This window comes from Stomoxys calcitrans, chromosome 4 (genome assembly GCF_963082655.1).
Source record: "Stomoxys calcitrans chromosome 4, idStoCalc2.1, whole genome shotgun sequence".
Lineage (NCBI taxonomy): Eukaryota > Metazoa > Arthropoda > Insecta > Diptera > Muscidae > Stomoxys > Stomoxys calcitrans.
In genome coordinates, this window is record NC_081555.1 from 126,535,656 (window position 1) to 126,561,001 (window position 25,346).

The 25,346-nt window shown below is 37.4% G+C and overlaps 2 protein-coding genes across 4 annotated transcripts in view; one reads left to right on the top strand and one right to left on the bottom strand.

The window, feature by feature from the left end:
- The window catches only part of LOC106089485 (uncharacterized), an 87,849-nt gene that overhangs the window by 49,903 nt on the left and 12,600 nt on the right, over positions 1-25,346 (top strand). The window lies entirely within an intron of this gene.
- Positions 1-25,346, bottom strand: part of LOC106094403 (uncharacterized) — a 198,472-nt gene that overhangs the window by 20,956 nt on the left and 152,170 nt on the right. For all 3 annotated transcript variants that reach the window (XM_059366227.1, XM_059366224.1, XM_059366225.1), the window contains one exon: positions 20,224-20,260. The gene's annotated coding sequence lies outside the window, so the exon portion shown is untranslated. The remainder of the gene's footprint in view (positions 1-20,223; positions 20,261-25,346) is intronic.

Below are 25,346 nucleotides of genomic sequence, written 5' to 3' on the forward strand. Positions count from 1 at the left end.
GAAATTTTCTCTAAAGACAAAATTTATATGAAATTTTCTCTAAAGACAAAATTTCTATGAAATTTTCTCTAAAGACAAAATTTCTATGAAATGTTCTCTAAAGACAAAATTTCTATGAAATTTTCTCTAAAGACAAAATTTCTATGAAATTTTCTCTAAAGACAAAATTTCTATGAAATTTTCTCTAAAGACAAAATTTCTATGAAATTTTCTCTAAAGACAAAATTTCTATGAAATTTTCTCTAAAGACAACATTTCTGTGAAATTTTCTCTAAAGACAAAATTTCTATGAAATTTTCTCTAAAGACAAAATTTCTATGAAATTTTCTCTAAAGACAAAATTTCTATGAAATTTTCTCTAAAGACAAAATTTCTATGAAATTTTCTCTAAAGACAAAATTTCTATGAAATTTTCTCTAAAGACAAAATTTCTATGAAATTTTCTCTAAAGACAAAATTTCTATGAAATTTTCTCTAAAGACAAAATTTCTATGAAATTTTCTCTAAAGACAAAATTTCTATGAAATTTTCTCTAAAGACAAAATTTCTATGAAATTTTCTCTAAAGACAAAATTTCTATAAAATTTTCTCTAAAGACAAAATTTATATGAAATTTTCTCTAAAGACAAAATTTCTATGAAATTTTCTCCAAAGACAAAATTTCTATAAAATTTTCTCTAAAGACAAAATTTCTATGAAATTTTCTCTAAAGACAAAATTTCTATGAAATTTTCTCTAAAGACAAAATTTCTATGAAATTTTCTCTAAAGACAAAATTTCTATGAAATTTTCTCTAAAGACAAAATTTCTATGAAATTTTCTCTAAAGACAAAATTTCTATGAAATTTTCTCTAAAGACAAAATTTCTATGAAATTTTCTCTAAAGACAAAATTTCTATGAAATTTTCTCTAAAGACAAAATTTCTATGAAATTTTCTCTAAAGACAAAATTTCTATGAAATTTTCTCGAAAGACAAAATTTCTATGAAATTTTCTCGAAAGACAAAATTTCTATGAAATTTTCTCTAAAGACAAAATTTCTATGAAATCTCCTCTAAAGGCAAAATTTCTATGAAATTTTCTCTAAAGACAAAATTTCTATGAAATTTTCTCTAAAGACAAAATTTGTATGAAATTTTCTCTAAAGACAAAATTTCTATGAAATTTTCTCTAAAGACAAAATTTCTATGAAATTTTCTCTAAAGACAAAATTTCTATGAAATTTTCTGTAAAGACAAAATTTCTATGAAATTTTCTCTAAAGACAAAATTTCTATGAAATTTTCTCTAAAGACAAAATTTCTATGAAATTTTCTCTAAAGACAAAATTTCTATGAAATTTTCTCTAAAGACAAAATTTCTATGAAATTTTCTCTAAAGACAAAATTTCTATGAAATTTTCTCTAAAGACAAAATTTCTATGAAATTTTCTCTAAAGACAAAATTTCACTGAAATTTTCTCTTAAGACAAAATTTCACTGAAATTTTCTCTAAAGACAAAATTTCTATGAAATTTTCTCTAAAGACAAAATTTCTGTGAAATTTTCTCTAAAGACAAAATTTCTATGCAATGTTCTCTTAAGATAGAACAGCTATAAAATTTACTCGAAAAACCAATTTTCTGGTATGTCATAGAAGGCGCTATGTTTTAGCTTTACTTTAACATCAAATATTTTGTTATAAATGTTCATGGGCGTAAGATAAAACCTTCAAAAATCTTGGAAAATATGTAGCTTAACAGAAAATAATCATGTAACAAATTGCCCATCATAACCACATTAGGACATTAACAATCCAGCCCAGTTCGCCCATTTGCAAAAGCCAACAAACCCTTTTTTTTTGTTAATTTACGATAAGGTCATTAGACGGAAAATTTGTCTGGCATTTATCTTAGCTTCCCTAGAAACCATTTGGCTAAGATGTATCCACACCGCTGCTACCGCTCCCGTCCAATGTAATTATTATGTATTTGAGTTAATAAATTTTCAGCTTGTATAACTTGGGCTAAATTAAATATTTACCTCGGAAAATCCCATCACATCTTTAGCGCGAAGTCTTGCACTACCTCATCTGGCTGCTTACACCTGAGAGCAGCCAGCAGGCGATTGTGTTTGCCAAAGGAAGTGTGCGGGTGGTGTACAAGTGCGGTTTTTCGTATCCTTTTTCTCACCTGCCACTGCTGGTCCTTATGGAGCAGTAGGGGTTTCTTTGTTCCCTATGATATTTATTAAATTGTTAACATTAACCCGATTATATGAAGAGGGTAAGGGAAACAGAATAGACGAGTACATTATGTTTTCAGTACGTGATCTGTCGTTAAGGGTAATAATTCATAAATGCTCAAGACTTAAAGTTAATAGATGGCGTGTGCACGAAGAAATAGAAAATTAACTATGACAGCAGAGAGCTGATGCCGTTGCTTGGGGATAGGAGTAACTTAATATCTTTAATGGTATAGCTATTTCTGAAAAGGGGAGACTGCTAATTTGTTTTAACTTATTTATACATAATAACGATTTTAGGAAACAAAGAAACTCTTTTTAATTGATTAAGTAACCCATATGTATAAAGAAAGATTATTTCGCAATAGAATCTGGGGAAAAATTTCTACACAAAAATTAAAATTTGCGAAAAGTTTTGATAAGTAATCAAATTACAAGGTTTTTTTATACCCTCCACCATAGGATGGGGTATACTAATTTCGTCATTCTGTTTGTAACTCCACGAAATATTCCTCTGAGACCCTATAAGGTATATACATTCTTGATCATCATGGCATTTTAAGTCGATCTAGCCAAGTTCGTCCGACGGTCTGTCTTTCAAAAGCACGCTTACTTTCGAAGAAGTAAAGCTAGCCGCACTTCTTGTTAGAGTACTTCTTGTTAGTGTAGGTCGGTTGGGATTATAAATAGGTCAAATCGGTCCATGTTTTGATATAGCTGCCATCTAAACCGATCTTGGATCTTAAATTCTTGAGTCACTAGAGGGCGCAATTCTTATCCGATTTGGTTGAAATTTTGAAAGAGTTGTTGTGCTATGATTTCCAGCAACTATTTTAAGTGTGGTTCAAATTGGTCCATAACCTGATATAGCTGTAATAGAACCCGATCTGGGGTCTGGACATCTTCAGCCTCTAGAGGGCGCAATTTTTTATCCGATTTGGCCGAAATTTTACAAGAGGATGTTTTGCCAAATATGGTCTGAATTTGCCCATAACCCGATATAGCTGCCACATAAACCGATCTTGAATCTTAACTTCTTGAACCATAATGAGCGCAATTTTTATCCGATTTGGCTGAAATTTTGCAAGAGGTATTTTGTCAAATATGGTCTGAATTGGTTCATAACCTGATAAACCGATCTTCAATCTTGACTTCTTGAGCCACTAGAGAGTGCAATTATTATCCGACTTCCCTCATTGAGAAGTTCATACACCTTAAAAAACCGTTGATCCAAACATAAAGATTTTTTCCTTGATCTAAGAATTCTGGTATAATGCTAGCTGCTCTTTACTGATCGAGGTCATTGGGGATTTTAAATGGGCCATATCGGTTCAGATTTCGATATAGCTCCCATACAAAGTGGTCACTCGACTTCTGGAGCCACAAGAAGCTGCAATTATTGTCCTATAAGGCTAACATTGTGAACGCAGTGCTCTGTTGCGACGTCAAACGATCGCGCCACTTATCGTCCAAATCTATGGGGCTAACATTGTGTACGCAGTGTTCTGTTGCGACGTCAAACGATCGCGCCAGTTATCGTCCAAATCATTGTATAACCATATATAGCTCCCACATAAACCGAACTCTTAAACCTCTCTACATAACCTGAGATAACAACCAGGACGGTAAGGTCACGAACAATCTTGCAGTGTATGAAGGATGGGAAAATCTCTGAGGAGGGGAAAATCCGCATCGTTTGGTTGCCGGGCCATAACGGAGTAAGGGGAAATGAAAGGGCAGACGATTTGGCGGTGAAGGCCAGAGGACTGCGGACAGAGGACTCAATAAACTTGGTTAACCCGATGCTTTTCGGGTCGATGCAGTCCGAGTTAAGTAAGTGGGCGACGAATGCGCAACCCTGTGGAACAGCGAAACGGTCGGTAGGACGGCGAAAGTCCTATGTGGGGATCCTGATCGTGAGAAGATGAGGCTATTATTTAAAGGAAGTAAAAAGGAGGACTTCGAGCTCACTTATGTAAAATCGGTGCGGCAAGTGATAGCATGTGTAGGGCATGTGGGAAAGATGATGAGACGTTGCAGTATTTCCTATGTCAATGCCCGGCTTTCACGGCTTAAAGACACCGGCACTTAAGAGGGGACACTGTACTAGACACTTTACCAGAAGTTGGTTCATACTTAGGGAAGTGGCATTGAAAGCAAGTAAGGATTTTGTAAGCAGCACGGAATTCCTCACTTAGATTTTTTTTTTTTTCTCGAGGTTACCTTTTTTTGTGTTTCGAGCGCACAACAAGCCGATTACTGGCTAAGATGTATGTCCAAAGTGGCATGGGGCGGATTAATATCTGCACCCTCGTTTCAACCTAACCTAAGATATGTATACGAAACTCAACAGAGTCAATGTTGAGGTGTTTTTCAATAAGTTCGCAAAATCTGGGGCTCCTAGTGGGTCCAGAGGCTGATGCAGGAGGTTTGAAAGTTGGTCACCTCGGGCAAGTTTAATTTTGAATTGCTTGCCAACCTGTCATTTGCCGATCGGCTTGATTCTTTTCTAAAAGACAAAACTTGTAAAACCCTACAAAAAACATGCAGAAATATTTGGAATATCTGAAACAGTTTATGAGTCATTGGACAAAATTTTTTTTCTAAAAATTTTAGTCAATGGTCGCTATTTGTAATATTAGTCGCTATTTGTAATATTAGTGAACTATTTGTGAACTCATTGAAAATTAGTTTACATAGTTGGAAAGATTAAAAAATTCTAAGAGTATTAAAAAAATACTGGTGCAGATTGCCACGTTTTGAAATCCGATTCTTCATTCAAAAGTTACCTAATAGGCGCTCCGTCTATGCCAAGACAACATGTTCGACCGCCTAGATCAACTTAAAATGTCAAGACGATCAGGAGTCCCAAAATTTTTAGCAACAATGGTTTAAACAGCTCATGCACGTTTCATGTTTTGTTTCACTGTCAAACATTTTCAGTTTGGTCTACAATTCAACCATGAATCGTCTTACAAACGAACAACGCTTGCAAATTATTGAATTTTATTATCAAAATGCGTGTTCTGTCAAGAAAGTTCATCGCGCGCTTCTTCCATTCTATCGACGAAGCTCAGTTTAGGCTCAATGGGTACGTAAATAAGCAGAATTGTCGAATTTGAAGTGAAGATCATCCAGAAGCATTCCAAGAGCTACCAATGCCTCCAGAAAAGTCACAGTTCGGTGCGGTTTATGGGTTGGTGGCATCATTGGACCGTACTTCTTCAAACATGATGCGAATCGTAACGCGATTGTGAATGGTGAGCGCTACCGTGAGATGATATCCAACTTTTTTTTTTGCCCAAAATGCAAGAGCTTGACATATGGTTTCAACAAAACGATGCCACATGCCATACAGCACGCGTAACAATGGAATTATAGAGAGTGGAGTTCGGCGAACATTTTATTTCACATTCGGGATTGGTCAATTGGGCGCCTAGATTGTACTATTTAACGCATTTAGACTATTTTGTGTGGGGCTATGTTAAAGCTCATGTCTATAGAGACAACTCCGCTTCAATTAACGCATTGAAGCATTTAATCATAAAAAAACTAAAATTCATTTTCTGCACAACGGTTATCCAAACTTAGAATAATAACCAAATAGGCCAATGATTTTCTCATTTTCTTCAAAATAAATACTTAGGAATATTTGTTGGTTACCAAAGACAAAGTTTAATTTTCTCCTTTACAAAAGACTTTAATCAGCAAAATTGCACTCCTTGGCAAAAACACAAATTCCAATAAATTCAAAGAGTTTTCCCGTATAAGAAATGGACTAAGAAATTAGCCCATAATAAGAAAGAAAAAAAACTAGCAAGTTAGCAATCTTTCGATTGTTATTTGTGAATTTCAATGACCAAGAAGCGAAAAGTCATCATACAGACAAAGATTTCATGACAAGCTTTCTCCAACTCTTACAAGCACACAAAAACGAGGCAATAATATATTCAAACGCATTTCTGTGCAACGTCAAAAAAACAACGACTCCCACCTAATAAAAGAGTCCTAACATAGCAGAACCAAAGTTCGATTGCAGTTTGGCAGTTTTTTTGTGTCCTAACAAAGAATCCTAGAAAATTATAATGAAACCAAAAACGAAGAAATGAAGACCACAGATATTCTCGGAATTGGCGACAGCTATAGTACGAGTGGTTCGATGGCATTCTTGAGAAAAACGAACTTCCTTTTGCCCAACTCTTGTAAAAAGAAACCAAAATAAACCCGAAAACTTGTGAGACAACGTTAAAGGAGTAAAGCCAAAAAAAATTCCTTCTTGGCCAATGAAAAGGACATTCAGAAGGCAAAAACTAATAAAAGCCAAAGTGCATTGCAGAGCAGTATTGTTGCTGTTGCATTAGTGGCCACCCAGTATTATATGCCATTAGGGTATAATTAAAATTCTTGAGAACTCTATCTGGCAAAAACCATCGTCACTATCGGCCACCAAAAAAAAAACGACACCAACTTCTGGGCCGCAAAATAAGTGGAGTTGGCATGAAGCAAGGCCTTTAGGCAAAGAAAAGAAAAATAGAAAACAAGTAAGCTTGTGTCGATCCTTTTTAGGTAAACAGAGAAATAATTATAAAAATTGTTATGCTATTGGACATATATCAAGGACCACAATCGAATTGAATGTTGGCGACCATAGTAGTAGTCATTGGGTAGTATTTCAGTCCATTCGGATAAGAATTGCGCCTTGTAGGGACTCAATAAGCATAATCGGGAGAACGGTTCATATGGGAGCTGTATCAGGCTATAGATCGATAAAGATCATATTGGACATGTATGTTGAAGGACATGGGAGAAACCGCTGTTCAAAATTTCAGCAAAATCAGAATAGAATTGCGGCCTATAGTGGCTTAAGAAGTTAAGATCCCTGATCGGTTTATATGGCAGCTATGTCAGGTTATGTCTGCTCCAATTTAGGGTCCGGTCTTTTGTGAAACATGTGAATGTTTTTTAGCATTCATTTAAAAAAAGGGAAAGAAAAACTTCCTAAAGATTGGACTGTCGTCGAATAAAGCATCAGCTTTTGATTTTTATAACCATCAGCATAGCATGGGGGTATACTAATCTAGTCACTCCGTTTGTAACACCTCCAAATATTGGTCTACGACCCCATATTCTTGATCGTCTTGACATTCTGAGTCGATTTGGCCATGTCCGTCCGTCCATTTGTCTGTCGTAATCACGACAGCGGTCGAACGCGTAAAGCTACCCGCTTGATTTGCACAGATACAGAATTTCGCACAGATATTTTATATTGACGTAGGTCGTTGGGGATTGCAAATGAGCATATCGGTTAAGATTTGGATATAGCTCCCATATAAACGGATCTCCGATTTGAATTCTTGAGCCCCTGGAAATCATAATTTTTATCCGATTTGGCTGAAATTTTGCACATAGCATTTTGTTATGACCAACAAGATCTGTACGGTCCAAATCGGTCTATAATCTTGTATAGCTCCAATATAAACCGATCTCCCGATTTGATTTCTTGAGTCCCTGGAAGCCATAATTTTCATCCGATTTGGCTTAAATTTTGCACTTAGTGTTATTTTATGACTTCTAACAACTGGGTCATGTACGGTTCAAATCGGACCATAACCTGATATAGCTCCCATATAAACCGATCTTTCGATTTGACTTCTTGAACCCCTTGAAGACTCAACTTTCATTCGAATTAGCTGAATTTTTGCACATAGCATCCTGCTATGACTTCCAACAACTGTGTCAAGTACGGTCCAAGCCGGTCTTTATCCTTGAGCCCCTGAAAGCCACAATTTTCATCCGATTTGGCTTAAATTGTGTGTATTAAAAATGGTTAAAATCGGTCCATAATCTGATATAGCTGCCATATAAACTGATCTGTGGTCTTGACTTCTTGAGCCACTAGAGGGCGCAATTATTGAAATTTTCTACAGCTTTTCCCGTCGCCTTCAACATATGTGTGCAATATGGTCTGAGTCGAACTATACCTTGATACAACTCCCATATAAACCGATCTCCCGATTTTGTTTCTTGAGCCGCGAATCGGACTATATAGCCCCCCTTCTCCTTCTCCTCCTCCGTCCTTATTCATTATTCTTAGTTTGCCCAAAAAGAGATACAGTGCAAAGAATTCGACAGATGCGATCCAAGGTGGAGGGTTTATAAGATTCGGCCGGGCCGAACTTAGCACGCTCTTACTTGTTTTTGTATAAATTTTTAGCAGAATCCATGGTGGTGGGTTTCCAGCCGAGCGTTTTTAGTTGTTATACCTTACACCACTATTAAGGTACGGGGTATTATGACTTGGTGTACTTGTTTGGAACACCCAGAAAGAAGAGAGATAGACCCATTAATAAGTGTACCGAACGACTCAGAATCACTTTCTGACAGACAGACGGGCAGTCTGTCTGCTTGTCATGATAGCATATGTACAAAGTACAGGTCGCAAATTTCGTCCGATCGTCTTCAAATTTTGTGCAGCTGTGTTTTTCGGCCTAGAGACGAAGCCTTTTGAATTTTGAAAATATCAGTTCAGATTTGGATATGGCTCCCATACATATGTTCGTCCGATTTGCTCTAATAATGCAATAATATGGTCATTTGTCAACCGAATCTTACAAAATTCTCTTAGCACTCTCTTTACATAACACTTTTTTCATACGACTATCGGTTCAAATTTAGATATAGCTCCCATTTTCACTCGATTCACTCGAAATTTGGCGGAAACATTTTTTGTATGAATCTCACCATTGCAGTTGAATTTTACAGTAATCGGTTCAGATTTAGATATAGCTCTCATATATATATTTCGCCCGATTTTCACTTGTACACATCAGTTCATAACCTTATATAGCCGCCATATATACCGATCTCTCGATTTGACTTCTTGAGCTTCTAGAGAAAGCCATTCTTATCCAATTCGGAAAATTTTAAATTTTGCATATGTTGTTTTGGTATGACTTTCAACAACTGTGCCAAGTATGGTCTAAATCGTATAAACCGATCAAATGCGGTCCATATTGGTCAATAGCCCATATATATATTGAAAAAGTAACAAAGAACTTGAACTTGACTTGGGTATATAAGATTCGGCCCGGCCGATCTTAGCACGTTTTTAGTTGTGTTTTATTCACAATGCTTTTCTCGACAACTTCTTCAATATCTAAATAGGCCGAAAGGGTCTTGCATATGGCATATGACGGGGCTAGACCCAGAGGTCTCAATGTTAACCCAGAGAAGACTGAAATATGCCTGTTCACGAGGAAGTCGAAGGTTGGCCTATTAAACGCACCACGTTTCCTCAATAAAACGATTTCGATATCTGACAAGGTCAAATACTTAGGTGTGATCTTGGACAGGAAACTGATTTGGAAGTGTCACATTCAGGAGCGTACTGAGAAGGCTCACAGATGCTGGGCACTATGTAGATGGGCCGTAGGCTCGAAATGGGGCCTGAATCCTAGGATTGTCCACTGGCTCTACAGGAGATTGATTAGACCAATATTTACTTACGCCTCAGTAGTTTGGTGGACTGCTATGGAGAAAAAGTGCAACATAAGGACCATACAACAGGTACAGAGAACATGTTATCTTGGCATAGGCGGAGCGATGACGACCACGCCCACAAGGGCACTGGAGACTATTCTAGATATCCGACCCATTGACATACAGATTAAGTGTGAGGCAGCCACTGCGGCTTTGAGTCGGATTTAGGGTGGTTTTCAACAATCTCACTCTTTCAAATTTTAGCGATTTCGGATAATAATTGCGACTTTTATGTTGTCAAGAACCTCAATCCGCAGATCGGTGTATATGGCAGCTATATCTAATTATTGTCCTATATGAGCCATATTAGGTTTTAATATCAGGGCCCCTAGTAAAACTTCTGTTTCAAATTTCAGCAAAATGTAAATCGCCAGATCGGTCTATATGGCATCTATATTCAAATATAATCCTATTCGGCCCATTCAAGAACTTATCCTGCGTATAGAAAAAATACGAGTCTATGCAAAATTTCAACTCAAAATCTCAATTTTTGAAGACTGTAGCTTGATTACAACTGACGGACACACGGGCGGACACAAGGAGATGGTTAAATCGTCCTAGAATTTTACGACGATCACAAATATATACACTTTGTATGGCCGGAAATGGATATTTCGATGTGTGGTGACTAAATGAATATACCCTCTATCCTATGGTGGTGGGTATAAAAATAATCAGTGCGCATGGTGAGGTAGTGTTGTCCATTGACGATTGGCATCGTTGACGAAGTAGTATGGCCCAATGACGACGCCGGCATGCAGACCACACCAAACAGTAATTTGGTTAATTTAGTTGTTGTAACCCAATATACATGTGGAGTTGGCGGTCCTCGTCAAGATCCTGTAGGTGAGTGCGCTTGTTTCGGTCCAAAGGCCCGATGGCAGGCCATTGGTTATTTAAAGGCGCCGATAACTCGCCTTGTCATACAAAGCATCATGGGCACTTAGAATTTGTGCAAGAGCCGGTACCGCCCGGTCTCTACGCTCGATACCGCTGATTGTCGCGACTACTCCGTATCGATCATTCCATTATCCGCAAACTGTGAACGCGACCGGTAGCTCGCAGTTAAACTTCTCGTGGCAGCAATGCACACCACATAGATCGGAACTCAATGTTCCAGTCTGTGTGTTTAATTTACTCACCATTTCAAATTTCAGCGAAATCGGATAGTAATTGGCACATCGGTCTATATGGTAGCTATATCTAAATATTTTCCGATCTAAACCATATTTGCACAGCTATCCTGTGCGTAGATGGAGTGTAGGTTCGTGAAGCCAGACCATTAAAGCGTATTTAGCTTATGGACGAACCCATTTAGCCAAACATGAGCTTCGTCACTGGGGATGAGTAAAGCTCTTAAAGTAGCTCCTCTGACTCTATATTTCGGTAGCTAATTTTTAAGATTTGCAGATGAATTTATGCACTGAATAAATTGACTGTGATAGTTCGATGATTTATGTAAGAGTGCGTTCACATTATACATTCAAAGTTTTTTGGTGGAGGTTATAAATAACTCAAAACAAATAACCATGAGGCCCTTAGGCAAGACCGCAAGTGGTAATTTTCCAACCCTTACCATAAGTTCGGGAGTAATATCTGTAATGAAACGAAATTGCTTCTCAGGTCTGCTTGAGTTTTGGTTACTTAAGGAAAAATTGCTTCATGATTGCGGAAGTCATTGAGGTGGTTCTGGTCATCGAAGTGTTTGTATTAGCGTTCTTTTACATTAGTTCTCTTCCTTTTGATGCAGTTTCAAAGTTTTAATGTGAAAAAGGCAAGGGGAAGAAAACTGGCAATGGAAATTTTTGGAAAATCTATTACACCCAACTTATGGAAATATTCACACATACATGCACATTAAAAGAATATAGTGCCTTTAGTACAGCAAGTGTGAGGAAAATGTGTGAAGTGCTTTACAAACAAAGGTGCCACCAAACTAAGATCAGACAAATTGATCTTAAGGACTATGAAATAAAAACAGGGAAAATTGCCACTCAAATTTTTGAGAAATGCACACACGCTTGAAAAAAGGCACCTCAAAATGATGGTGAAATTTCTTCAAATACAGCATTGAATTAAATGAAAAAATTATAATGAAGCTTATTATTTAACCGAATAACGATAAACAGTTAGAAAAATATTTAATAATAGAGGTGTCTTCGAAAAATTCTAGCTCGAGTTCTAGCAACGAGGTATCCTAATGAAATTAAGATTGATAAAAAAATTTTTACCGTCATTTAAGGTCATGTTTTAGGGGATAATAGGCTTGCCGAAAGTCGGCAATTCTTATATCCAAAAATTAAACAAAAAATTTGTTAAAAAATTCTTAGGAATGCGATTTCTGGAAACCATTTTAATGTCTTGTTGCATTTGATGGATTGACATTTTTTCAAAATTTCAATTAGTTTTTTAATTTATCCAATTAAAAAATGAATAATTTTTTGTGGTAATTCTATTATACTCTCAACCATAGGATGGGGGTATACTAATTTCGTCATTCTGTTTGTAACTTCTCGAAATATTTGTCTAAAACCCCATAAAGTATACATATTCTTGATCGTCATGACTTTTTAAGGTGAACTAGCCATGTCCGTCCGTTTGTCCGTCCGGCCGTTTGTCCGTCCGTTTGTCCGTCTGTCCGTCCGTCTGTCCGTCCGTCCGTCTCTCTGTTGATAGCACGCTAACTTTCGAAGGAGTAAAGCAAGCCACTTGAAATTTTGAACAAATACTTCTTTTTAGTGTAGGTCGTTTGGGATTGTAAATGGACCATATAGGTCCACTTTTGATATAGCTGCCATATTAACCGATCTGGGATTTTGACTTCTTGGGCCGCTAGAGGGCACAATTCTTCTCCGATTTGGCTGAATTTTTGCATGAGAAGTTTTATTACGACTTCCAATAATTGTGCTGAGTATGGTAAAAATCAGTGCATAACCTGATACAGCTGTCATATAAACCTAAATGGGGTCTTGACTCCTTGAGCGTCAAGAGGGCGCAATTCCGATTTGACTGAAATTTTGTACAACGTGTTTTGTTATGACTTTTAACAACTATTTAAGAATAATAAGAATATTTAAGAATAGTTCAAATCGGTCCATAAGCTGATATACAATAGTTGCCATATAAACCGATCTGGGGGTCTTGATTTCTTGAGCCACTAGAGAACGCAATTATTATCCGATTTGGCTGAAATTGGGGGGTGTTTTGTTATGACTTTCAACAACTTTGCTAAGAATAGTTCAAATCGGCCCATAACCTGATATAGCTGCCATATAAACCGATTCTTGAGCGTCTAGAGGACGCAATTATTATCCGATTTAGCTGAAATTTTGCATGAGGTGTTTTGTTATAACTTTCAACAACTGTGCTATGAGTTGTTCAAATCGGTCCATAACTGATATAGGATTTTGACTTCTTAAGCCACTATAGGCCGCAGTTCTTATCCGATTTGGTTGAAATTTTGTGTAACTGCTTCTCTCATTACCTTTAACATACGTGTCGAATATGGCATGAATCAGTTTATAGCCTAATAAAGCTCCCCTATAAACTGATCTCCCTAATTTACTTCTTCAGCCCTAAAGTGCGCAATTCTTACTAGATTTGGCTGAAATTGTACACAATGTCTTCTTCTATGGTCTCCAATATTCAGTTCTATTATGGTCCGAAATGAACCATAACTTGATATTGTTCCAATAACATAGTAATTATTTTCTTTTATGCTTTGTTCGACAAATGCGATCCATGGTGGAGGGTATATAAGATTCGGCCGGGCCGAACTTAGCACGCTTTTACTTGTTAATTTCTATATTAGGTACACAGATGTTTATCTCCTGGAACATGAACTTGATTGTTGTTTAGGCTAAGGTCCGTGGTCACCCGTATAAAATAAATTCTCAGCGGGGGTTCTCCAAAAAAATTTCGGATGTCGGCCCCTATTGATTTGTTGTTGTTGTTGTCGTAGAGGTGTGTTGTGCACTGAGGCTACAGAGCTTTACCGCTGAAGTACTACATTGTGTTATACCCACCACCGAAGGATGGAGGTGTATTCATTTTGTCATTCCGTTTGCAACACATCGAAATATCAATTTACGACCCTTTAAAGTATATATATTCTTGATCAGCGTAAAAATATAAGACGGTCTATCCATGTCCGTCCGTCTGTTGAAATCACGCTACAGTCTTTAAAAATAAAGATAATGAGCTGAACATTTCCACGGATTCTTTTTGTGTCCATTAACAGGTTAAATTCGAAGATGGGCTATATCGGACTATATCTTGATATAGCCCCCATATAGACCGAGCCGCCGATTTAGGGTCTTAGGCCCCTAAAAGCCACATTTATTTTCTGATTTTGCTGAAATTTGGGACAGTGAGTTGTGTTAGGCCAGTCAACAACCTTCTTCAATTTGGCCCAGATCAGTCCAGATTTGGATATAGCTTAAATTAGCATCTGTTAGCCAATTAGCCTTCAATTGATTTCAAAACTGGTACCATTTTATCCATCAAGGCGGTGACGAGGTAGATATAATTGCTGACTATCCCAAAGTTGTAAGCCGTCATGGCCCAGAGGTTAGCATGTCCGCCAATGACGGCGAACTAGGTTCAAATCCCGTCGTGAACATTACCAACAATTTTCAGCGGTGGTTATCCTCTTACTAATGCTGGCTAAGGTACCCTGCCATGATAAAACTTTTCTACCCTTATCATTGAGCTAAAACTTTAATCGGTTTGAGAGAAGTATCCACTGTTCCTTAATGGAATGTTCAATGTTCTTTTCTAAGATTTTTCCTTCTTGTGTCTTATTCAGGATAAAAATATCTGGTCTATGGTGGATTTACCAGGCCTAAAGCCCCATTGATATGACCCAATTGTTTCTTTGAATTAAAACTTTCATCTTTCACAAAGTATACTCGAGAGTATCTTGTATGCGATAGGGGGAATTATTCCCTTGTAGTTAGCATACTGTCTTGTCTCTTTTCTTGTGCATTTACATGGACCTCAACATGACCAGTCGTCTGGCAATGGCTTTTCCAGCCAGATTGCGCTGACGAGTTAATACATACGCCTTATCAGCGTGTCGTGGTCGGCATTTTTCGGTACCTGCTGTCTTTTTTTTTCAGCCGGTTTACTACTACGTGTACCTTATTTTGACTAGGTGGAACACATTCTATTGATTTATTAGGGTTTTATTCTGTAGTATCCTCATCGCCGCCATTATCGGATACCAGCGGCTGGAAAAAATATTCTTTCCATATCCTTAGAACACTATCTACGTATGCGGAGAAAGTGGCAGTACCAAAGCCATAGGTTTGATGTTTAATTCTTTGGTAGAATTTCCGGACTTAATTTTGACTACTAAGCATATCGCTTCTCTCACAATCACATCTTCCCATTTTACTCCTCTCTCTGCAGAATAAACATTTCTCTGCTCTTCTTTTCACTCGATACCTCTCTTTTTCATGGCGCCTTACTACTAATCCAAGTGTTGCTCTGTATGTCACATTCTTGACTTCAGTAACATTTCAGCGTTCTTGATCGTGCCAGGGGCATATTGAAGAAGTTTTTGATGACCAAGAATATGACATTTCTCCCATCTGTAAAAGCTTTTTTGCACATACTGTTAAGAGTCTATAGATTTCCTTTGTCTATGGTAAGGATATCATAAAATTTTCCATGGAGTTTCCAAGTGATTGCCATTGCACCGCTACATTAACGGTACAATTAATACTTTCAGTAAGCAATTGGGTCTGTCGGGTGCCATGGGTCAGTCGGTGCAGTTCCCATCTGTTGCGTTTGCAGTTTTCGACGTATATCCGAGTAGTGTTAGATCGTACGTTCCTAGCTACATCACTGTTAACCCCTCCGATTCTTTTACGTCCAACGCGCTGGAGGAAGGACTTTTATCTATGACAACTTGATCCATTTTGTTTGTTTTTGGACTATTAAGACATGTGAGTTTCGCGGCACATATCATTTCACTACCTTTAGTGGGTTTTAAACTAATCTAGATAAGGTTATACCGCGGGAAATCATATGTCCACAATTGAGTTAAGGGAGGCACAAAGACAGACCTTGTGTCTCATTCTCTACGACACTCAAATCATTCGCTATCACTCAATGGCGGAAAATTCCCTAGTAATTTTTGATCTCTGTCATTTGCTAGACATTATTGAACAAATCGTTAGTATTATTTAAATAGCAACAATTTGGATTAAACAACACGTTTACAATATATAATGAAACAAGGACAAATACAAACCCCTTCTAATACTGTAAATAATTAATTATATTATTTTTCCATAGAATTCATTGCAAAGTGCAAAAATTTTCAGTTGCATTTGAAAATAATGGCTATTTATTCAAATCAAACGTAATCTGCATAAACACTTCTTTCTAGTTATGCAGACTGACAACTCAGTTACAGACACTCCATCACAGTACGCCCCGTAGCACCGACACCAACAACAAATAAGGCACACTCACACAGGCCTATTCAGGTCAACCCTGACATTAAAATGTACACAGATTAGTATGCGAGGAGAAAGCCGATAAAGTATCCAATATTTAAGTTTCCATAAACCAACTACACATCGCACGTATGAGTAGTGGTAATTTGCTGTTGGCCTTATGAATTCATACACCTACCCATAAACACAAACACACACACAAACACACACACACACACAACCAAGCTACCTTGTGGCATACGCAAAATGCAAATACTACACACATACAAAAACAGTAATGCTTTTCATTCGCATGTATATGAAAAGCTAATATCACTCCCAGACCTTTGTAGGGATAATGCTTGCTTGCCCAGCGGCCTTTAACAGTATGCATATGGGAGTGTGCATGCGTATGGGCGTAGGTGGCATGGTTATGTGCCTATTCAAAGTTTCCGGAAGGCAGATCACTGAATAGTAATGGCAGCGGCAATAGTCATCGCTGCCTCTTTAGTCGGCAGTGTATTGTGTGTGTAGTTATGGTTGCAGTATTAGTGTATAATTCATTTAGCAAATCATTTAAATTACGATAAAATGCTATGCAATACTTTGAAACTGAATGAATTGAATGTAATGCCTGTTATGTGCACAAGCACACTCACACACACATGCAATCAACCAAATGAGACGAGGTGTGGTAAATACAGATTGTGTTTTACTTATGGGTAACATTTTGATGAAATTTTCTTTACAAAAAACAAATGCAGAAGAAACTTTTTATAAAATTTTGGTTTCAACAAAATTTTCTTTGACAATTAAATCTAAAAAAAAAAAAAAATTTATGTAAATACAATTTTTCGAAACCATTCACCCTTAAATGTCCTCAAATGGAGATATAGACCAATTGAGACACTACGCGATTAAACCAAAAATTTATTTTAGAATAAATTCCAAATCGACGACCTATATTGACAAGAAGTAAAAGGGCTTCCAATAGAGACTTGCCAACTTTGAATTTATATTGTGAACGCACTCTTACACTAATCATCGAACTATCACTGGCAATTTATTCAGTTAAACGCCTGGTTATACTCTGGTAAACATACCGTAAATGTAGGAAAATGTGTCCGCTGTTATGTTTTAGCTTAAGATTACACAAACAAATGATTATCGAACGTCTGTCGACCGTAACCGGAAAGTAGAATTCAGTAAAAACAAAATTTTACGTTCCGTTTTCATATCAGATGATAAAATTTGAAGTTTGAACAAATTTCAAAACGAAAAATTTATGAAAAAATCAAAAGAGTAAACTCGGTGGCCAGTCTGACCTGTGATGAAAAAAAATTAAAAAAATCAAAAATATGTGATAAAAAGAAATTACAAGAAGAGAGTATGGGTTCAGCGCCAATACGCCGCTGTTGTATGCACTAATGCATGTTAGCACTATGTCGGAAACTGGAGTCTATTCAGGGACTCCACACATTCCGCCAAGAACTTCGATCTCATTGCCCTAGAACCCAGAACTTTGAGGGCCGCCATATATGTATACTGATCTCGAAAACTGTAAATCCCTTCTCTGAATTCCCTTTGCGGCTATCGTTATGGCACAGAGCCCTAAAGAATATACGTCTCACAGACGTGCCAATTCAATCCAGTACCTGTCTTCATCTTGAAGTTATCTATGAAGACCGAGGGATCATTCTCTTCAAACACTGGATTCGCTTCCCATTCCTTCCACCCGGGAAAACGAATTCCGAGAACACCCCACCCTTGAGGCGTTCCCCTTATTAACAGCCTTCAGACTAAATTATCTCCGAAGTCTGCTTTGATAGTCCTTCCACGTATTGTAGAATACTGTCACACAGGGAGTAGCTCATTTGGACCCCCTTGCGTTTCAGGGCGCTGACTGTGAACCTATCTCTTCGTTATTAAATGCCCTCTCAATATTCAGTAAAGCGTACTTCTTTAGTTGGAGAGACGTCTCGACTTCTCGCACCACTTCGTGGAGTACCGTCTCCTCCGACCTGCCCTTGCCTGAAGTTTTCCGACGTAAGACCCTCCTTCACCATCAAGTCTTTTATAATGTCAAATGCTTCGTTTTATAATACGCATAATTCACCATACATTTACGAGAGCATAACCAGGCCTTTACTCAACATTTTCATCATGGTTAAGCATACGGACGAACAACGTCTGCAAATCATAAAAATTTACTACCGAAATTCGGAGTTGGTGACTGCTACTTTAAGAGCGTTTATCAGTTTCACTGACGAAGCTCATTTTTGACTTAATGGGTTCATTAAAAAGCAAAATAAGCATTAAGGGTCTGATGAAAATCCACATAGGCTTCACGAATCAACAATTCATCCACAAAAAAATAACGCCTTTGCATGAAGGCGGCGTCATTGGGACATACTTCTTCGTTGACGATGCCAATCTTCACGATACCGTGAATAGATAACGCTACGCCAATATGCTTACTCATTATTATTAGACTGAACTGGAAGATATTGACTTAGACGACATGTGGTTTCAACAGGAAGAATAATTTTTTTTGTTCGTTTGGTTTTGTTCTCTTTTTTCTTCTGGTTGTCTAAATGATGGGTGATTTTAAAATACATTCGGCCAATATACGAGGGTTGAGGTCGAATTTCTTTGCGATGCATGCGCATATTCATTTTCACCCTCCTAATATTCTAGCTCTTTGTGAGACCCAGGTGGGTGAGGATTCAGATCCACAGGATTTTCACATCCCTGGATACCACACTCTGTCTCTTTTTATTTCGCACGGAGGACTTATGGTATATGTGCGTAATGATGAAGTGTTCCAAAGACGACAACACCTGTACTCACAGGATCCTGAATTTAACTCCCTTTGGGTCAAATTCGGTATTGAAACACATATATTGCGCCTCGGATTTCTATATATTGTAGAAGTCTAAACTCAGAAAGGGAGGCTTCCACGAACGGCTTTGACGTCCTTTCTGATTCCATTGCTTATATTTTGGAGGATTTTGCTCCTGGCTTTCCCATTCGTGTCATACGACTCCTGAGGGCCAACACGATGAGCTTTCTGATGCCCATAATGGTTTGGCGCCCCAAAATAATACTCTTGACCTTTTCTTAACTTCACACCATGAAAAGTACAGAGTTTATACTCTTGCTAACTTCGATCACTGCATTGTTTCAGCATCTTTTTCGTATTCTGCTCTTATCACTACCAGGTCCGAAGTAGTCAATATTTTTCTACGAAAAAGCACGTTAGGCTGAGCTCAATAGATTCTATCAGCTTTTTAATTGGAAACTAAGTTTTCTAGACGACGATATAAATGCTATAAATGCTGCGACATGCAGATTTGCTGTCAGATCGAAATAGGTGTCATTCAAAAACTGGCGCTATTGGATAAAAAGTGTCAATACTGAACTACTGCGACAGCAAGCAAGATCTTCGTGCGCCAAAATGCTTAGGCGCGAAAAATGTCTGCACGAATAGCGCCTACGTACTACTGTACTCTTGTTCTGCACGAGGAAATAAGAGCTTTTGGTCGTTCGTGAAAAGGGTAGTTCTTCATCTATTCCAACTCATGTTAATGATGATCAAACGTTCACTGAATCGGTTGATCAGGCTAACCTGTTGGTTTGCAGAGAACGAATAGCAATCAACCAATCCTCTTAATCGAAAATGGCGTCTGACCCAGATATTTTTTCGAACTCGTGGAGTTAAAGGATTCTTGAGAATCTCGACGTAAACAAATTTCCGGGCCCGAATGGCATATCAACACTAGTCTTGCGCAAGTGTTCTTCGACGTTTGCTCGTCCATTACACACCCTCGTCTACCCTGCGGGAGTGTTCCCGGCGCGTTGGCATTTTGAAGGAAATATTCATTTTCACGCTTTAAAGAATATCAATATAGTAGTGGAAGACACGCAAATATACAACATAAATTCAAAAATAATACAAATTCCATTTAATTTAAGGAGCAAAACAGTCCTAGCAGAGTTTATAAAGGTTATACTCACCACTATTGACTTCTAATAAAATATTTCATGAAGTGATCTAAAAAGAAAAAAACAAGTAAAAAGACATTTAGTTCGGACGGGCGAAACTTTGGATACCCACCACCTCGGGTATATATGTAAAACATTTTTCGATATAATCAGGTGAAAAATTAATTACTTATTCTTACATAGCAGCTATATCGAAATATGGTCCGATTTGCACCAATTACGACATGGCCATTGAATGGTCTAATAAATACAAGTAACTGTTCAATTTTGGTTGAATATTGCTCTTTTGGCAGCTATATCCAAATATACATAGATCAGAACCATATATGACACAGATATCGAAAAGCCTAACAAAAGTCTCTGTCTCAAATCTCAGCGAAATCAGATAATTAATGTCCCATTTTATGGGGCCAAGACCATAAATCGAAAGATCGGTCTATACGGCAGCTATATCCAAATCTGGACCGATCTGGGCCGTTTTCAAGAAGGATATCGAGGGGCCTAACACAACTCACTGTCCTACATTTCGGCGAAATCGGACAAAAAAATGCGCCATTTATGTGCCCAAGACCTTAAATCGAGAGATCGTATGGCAGCTACCTTCAAATCTGAACCGATTTGGGCCAAATTGAAAACAGATGTTACAAATTTCAGCGAAATCAAACAATGAATGCGAATTTTAAGGGTCCCAAATTTTAAATCGAGAGATCAGTCTATATGGGAGCTATATTCAAATCTGGACCGATCTGGGCCAAATTGAAGGAAGATGTCGAGAGGCCTAGCAAAACTCATCGTCTCAATTTTTAGTAAAATCAGATAATAAATGTGGCTTCTATGGACTTAAGACCTTAAATTGGCAGATCGGTCTATATGGGGTCTATATCAAGATATAGTCCGATATAGCCCATTTTCGAAACTAACCGGCCTATGGACAAAAAAAGGATCTGTACAAAATTTCAGCTCAATGTCTGCATTTCTATGAAGTGTGACGTGATTTAAACAGACAGACGGACAGATGGACAAACGGAAGAATAATAGATATTAATTGCAGTGCTATTGGAGATTTATCAGGTTACATATTTGACGCGTATGCTGAAAGTCAGAGGAGAAGTCGTTGTACAAAATTCTAGAGGCTCAAAAAGTATCTTCGGTAGATCTGTTTATATGGGAGCCATATCAGGTTGTGAACCGATTTAGAAAGAAAACACTTTATGCAAAATCGATGGACCGATTCGGACCATATGATGATAACGGTCATAGAAACAGTTTCTGAGCAAAATTTTATTCAAATCGGATAAGTTTGTTTAGGTTAGGTTGAAAAGAAGGTGCAGATATTAATCCACCCCATGCCACTATTGGCTTACACCTTAACCAGTAATTGGCTTGTTGTGCGCTCTAAAAACTTTTAAGTAATTTCTTACTTACAAAACCCTTAATATCACTCAATATCACTCCCCTAAGTTGGTTCATGTCTGGTATTGTGTCCCCATCTAAGTACCGGTATCTGTTAGATGCGAAAGCCGGGCAATGACAAAGGAATACTCCAACGTCTCATCATATTCCACGCATGCCCTAAACATCCTTACACTTGCCGCGCCGATTTTACATAATTGAGCTCGTAGTACTATGTGTCCCGTTATGATACCAATAGCTATACTGACCTCCTTCTTACTGCCTTTCAGTAATAGGATCGTCTTCTCACGATCTGGATCCCCACATAGGATTTTCGCCGTCCTACCGACCGTTTCGCTGTTCCACAATGTTGCATGCGCATTCGTCGCTTACTCCCTTAACTCGTACTGCGTCGACTCGGAAGGCTTCGGGTTAACCAAGTTCATTGACATCAGTCCTCTGGCCTTCACCGCCAAATCGTCTGCCCTTTCATTCACCCTTACTCCGTTATAGCCCGGCACCCAAACGATGCAGATTTTGCCATCTTTAAATTAAATTTCCTATTTACTAATAGACAAGACCATCCGTTTCAAATTTTCATCGCTTTAAATAAAGTTTGTTAATCATTGGCTCGAATCTTTGAAATAAGGACAAACATTTTTCCAAAGTAGTATAAGAGAGTATAAGAAAAGGCCGTGGAACTGGCCCAGCTCAACTAGTAAACGAATTAACTAGATTAGTTTACCCACATCACATGCGGCACCTCTATTTCCCAAATGAATATACCATTCAATCGGATACGCTGAAATAATTGTTTGAGGATACATCAATGAATGTGCGTTCGCAATTCTGCATTTAATTAGTACGCATACATTTGTAATAACAAATTGCATACTCTTACAAATAGAACAAATACTTACATATAATGGTTTAGCTCTACAATTCGGTTTATTTGCAAAATGCAACAAGAGCAGCAGCAGCAGCAACAACAAGAACAAGCGCAAATTGGACATTCATATGGTAACAGTAAACAGTAACAGTGATAGCAGTTGCAATAACTACAACAGCAACAGCAACAACAACAACAACAACACAAAAATACCTATAATTTCAATACAAAATTTTGTTATAAACAATTGCAACAGATTTGCCGATTTCCAAACAGCCGTTGCATGGCAACCTCACTGCCATGGCCATTGATTGTTTATGCAACAGTAGTCCAAAGACCACAAATTGATTTAAGCCAGAATGCTGCTATAGTTGCCAGACTGAGAGTGTGAGAGGTACAAGTTGAGTTATTTGCACTATTAAAGGTATTTTTATTACAAATTCCTGTGTGTCTCCATTGGGGTAGCGCTTCAGGCTGGGCACCGTGTGCAGTGCTGCTGTTAATCAAAAAGTAATTTCAATTTGTGCATATCTTTGTATTTTTTTTTTCCCACTACAAAATTCGATGTGCTTTTTGATGTTTTGTTTGTTGTAGGCAAATTATATATCAAAGAACTGAAATTGAATGCCTTTTTCTGGATTGCTAATTATAAGTTAATCTAAATGAAAACAAACGCATAATTGGTGCCAAAGCTGATACTCAATGATAGTGCCATGTAAAAATGCCAATATGTAATTTCTGTAAATATTTGCAACTGCGCCGTTTCATACAGACACAGAAATAAAAGGATGAATACTAACCGACAATCCAACATAAAAAATACAACAAATTTCTATGAAAAAGGCTTGAAATTAAAAATACTAAGCATGTGTGCATTTGGGGAAGATGATGAGACATTGCAGCATTTCCCGGCTTTTGCGGCCAACAGACACCGGTACTAAGGTGGGGACAAAATACCAGACATGAACCAACTAAGGGGCGTGGTATGGAAAACTATAAAGTAATTTGTAAGTACCACGGGATTCCTAACTTATATTTTCTTTTTGGAGTTTACTTTTTAGTATTTAGAGCGAACAACAAGCCGATCACTGGCTTAGGTGTATGTCCATAGTGGCATGGGGCGGATAATATCCGCACTCTCTCTTCAGCTTAACCTGACCTAAGGGTTAAAAAAAGTCCAATAGCCAAAGCCAAATTAGCCCCAACATATGAGTGCCGCGTTAGTGTTAGAGGTCTTAAATTTACTATCTGAGGAGTTTTTTCGAAATCGGTTCAGATTGTTTGTTAGCCGAAATTTGGCGGGAGGGATTTTCTTTGGACTCTCAATATTACTAATTTATTTCATGGAAATCGGTTTAGATTTAGATATATTGGGTTGCCCAAAAAGTAATTGCGGATTTTTCATATAGTCGGCGTTGACAAATTTTTTCACAGCTTGTGACTCTGTAATTGCATTCTTTCTTCTGTCAGTTATCACCTGTTACTTTTAGCTTGCTTTACAAAAAAAGTGTAAAAAAAGTATATTTGATTAAATTTCATTCTAAGTTTTGTTAAATAGCTCTTATATATATATATATATATCGCCCGATTTTAACTTCTAGACAGCAAGCGCATTTATTGACTAATATTGCCAAAATTGTGCAAAACGCTTTCCCCGACGACTGCCACAGTTTGAAGTTTGCTCGAAATCGGTCCAGATTTAGGTATAGCTCTCATATACATGTTCGTCCGATTTTGAGAAATATTGCAAAAAAGTGCCGATTATGTCGAAATTTTGCAGGAAGGATTTTCTTATGACTCTCGACATTACTGGCGAATTTCATTGAAATCGCCCCAGATTTAGATATAGCTGTCATATATGTATATTGCCAGATTTTCACCCCAAGAACCACGGCAAGCGCATTGCTTCACCAATCTTGCCAAAATTGTGCACAACACTTTCCTCGACGACTACCACATTATCTGAGAAGTTTGCTCGAATTCGGTTCAGAATTAGATATAGCTCCCGTATATATGTTCGTCAGATTTTGGGTAATTTACCATAATATTGTCATTTGTCAACCGTAGTTTTTACAGTTTAAACATATTTGCTCGCCGAGGTCCATCAAAATTGGATATAGGTCCCACATTGTACTTATAGGGTAGGTGTAGGGTATTATACAGTCAGCACCGCCCGATTTTCGCCCTTCGTCACTATTTGTTTCATGGATTGACGAATTATGGTCCATTTCCCTCTAGGACGCATAGTTATGTTTTCAAGGTGAAAATTCGAGTTTTTATGGATTTTTAAAGAAATTTTTAATTTCTCATAGAGTCAGGAATTATGGCCCATTTCTCTCTAGGACGCACAGTTTAGGAGATACAGCATTTTTAAAGTTTTCAAGGTGAAAATTAGATTTTTGATGGATTTTCTATGATAATTTTCATTTTTTCATGGAGTCACGAATTATGGCCCATTTCCCTCTAGGACGCATAGTTTAGGATATACAGCCATTTTAAAGTATTCAATGTCAAAATTCGAGTTATGATGGATTTTCGATGAAATTTTTAATTTTTTTATGGAGTCACGAATTATAATTATGGCACATTTCCCACTAGGACCCATAGTTTTCGAGATAAAGCCTTTTAAAAGTTTTCAATGAAATTTTGCATTTTTCCGTTTCAGTTTAGGACGCATAGTTTAGGAGATACAGTCTAATTAAATTTTTCAAGGTGAAAATTCGATTTTTGTGGGATTTTTAAAGAAATTTTTAATTTTTTCATGGAGTCACGAATTATGTCCCATTTTCCTCTACGACGCATAGTTTAGGAGATACCGCTATTTAAAAGTTTTCAAGGTGAAAATTAGATTTTT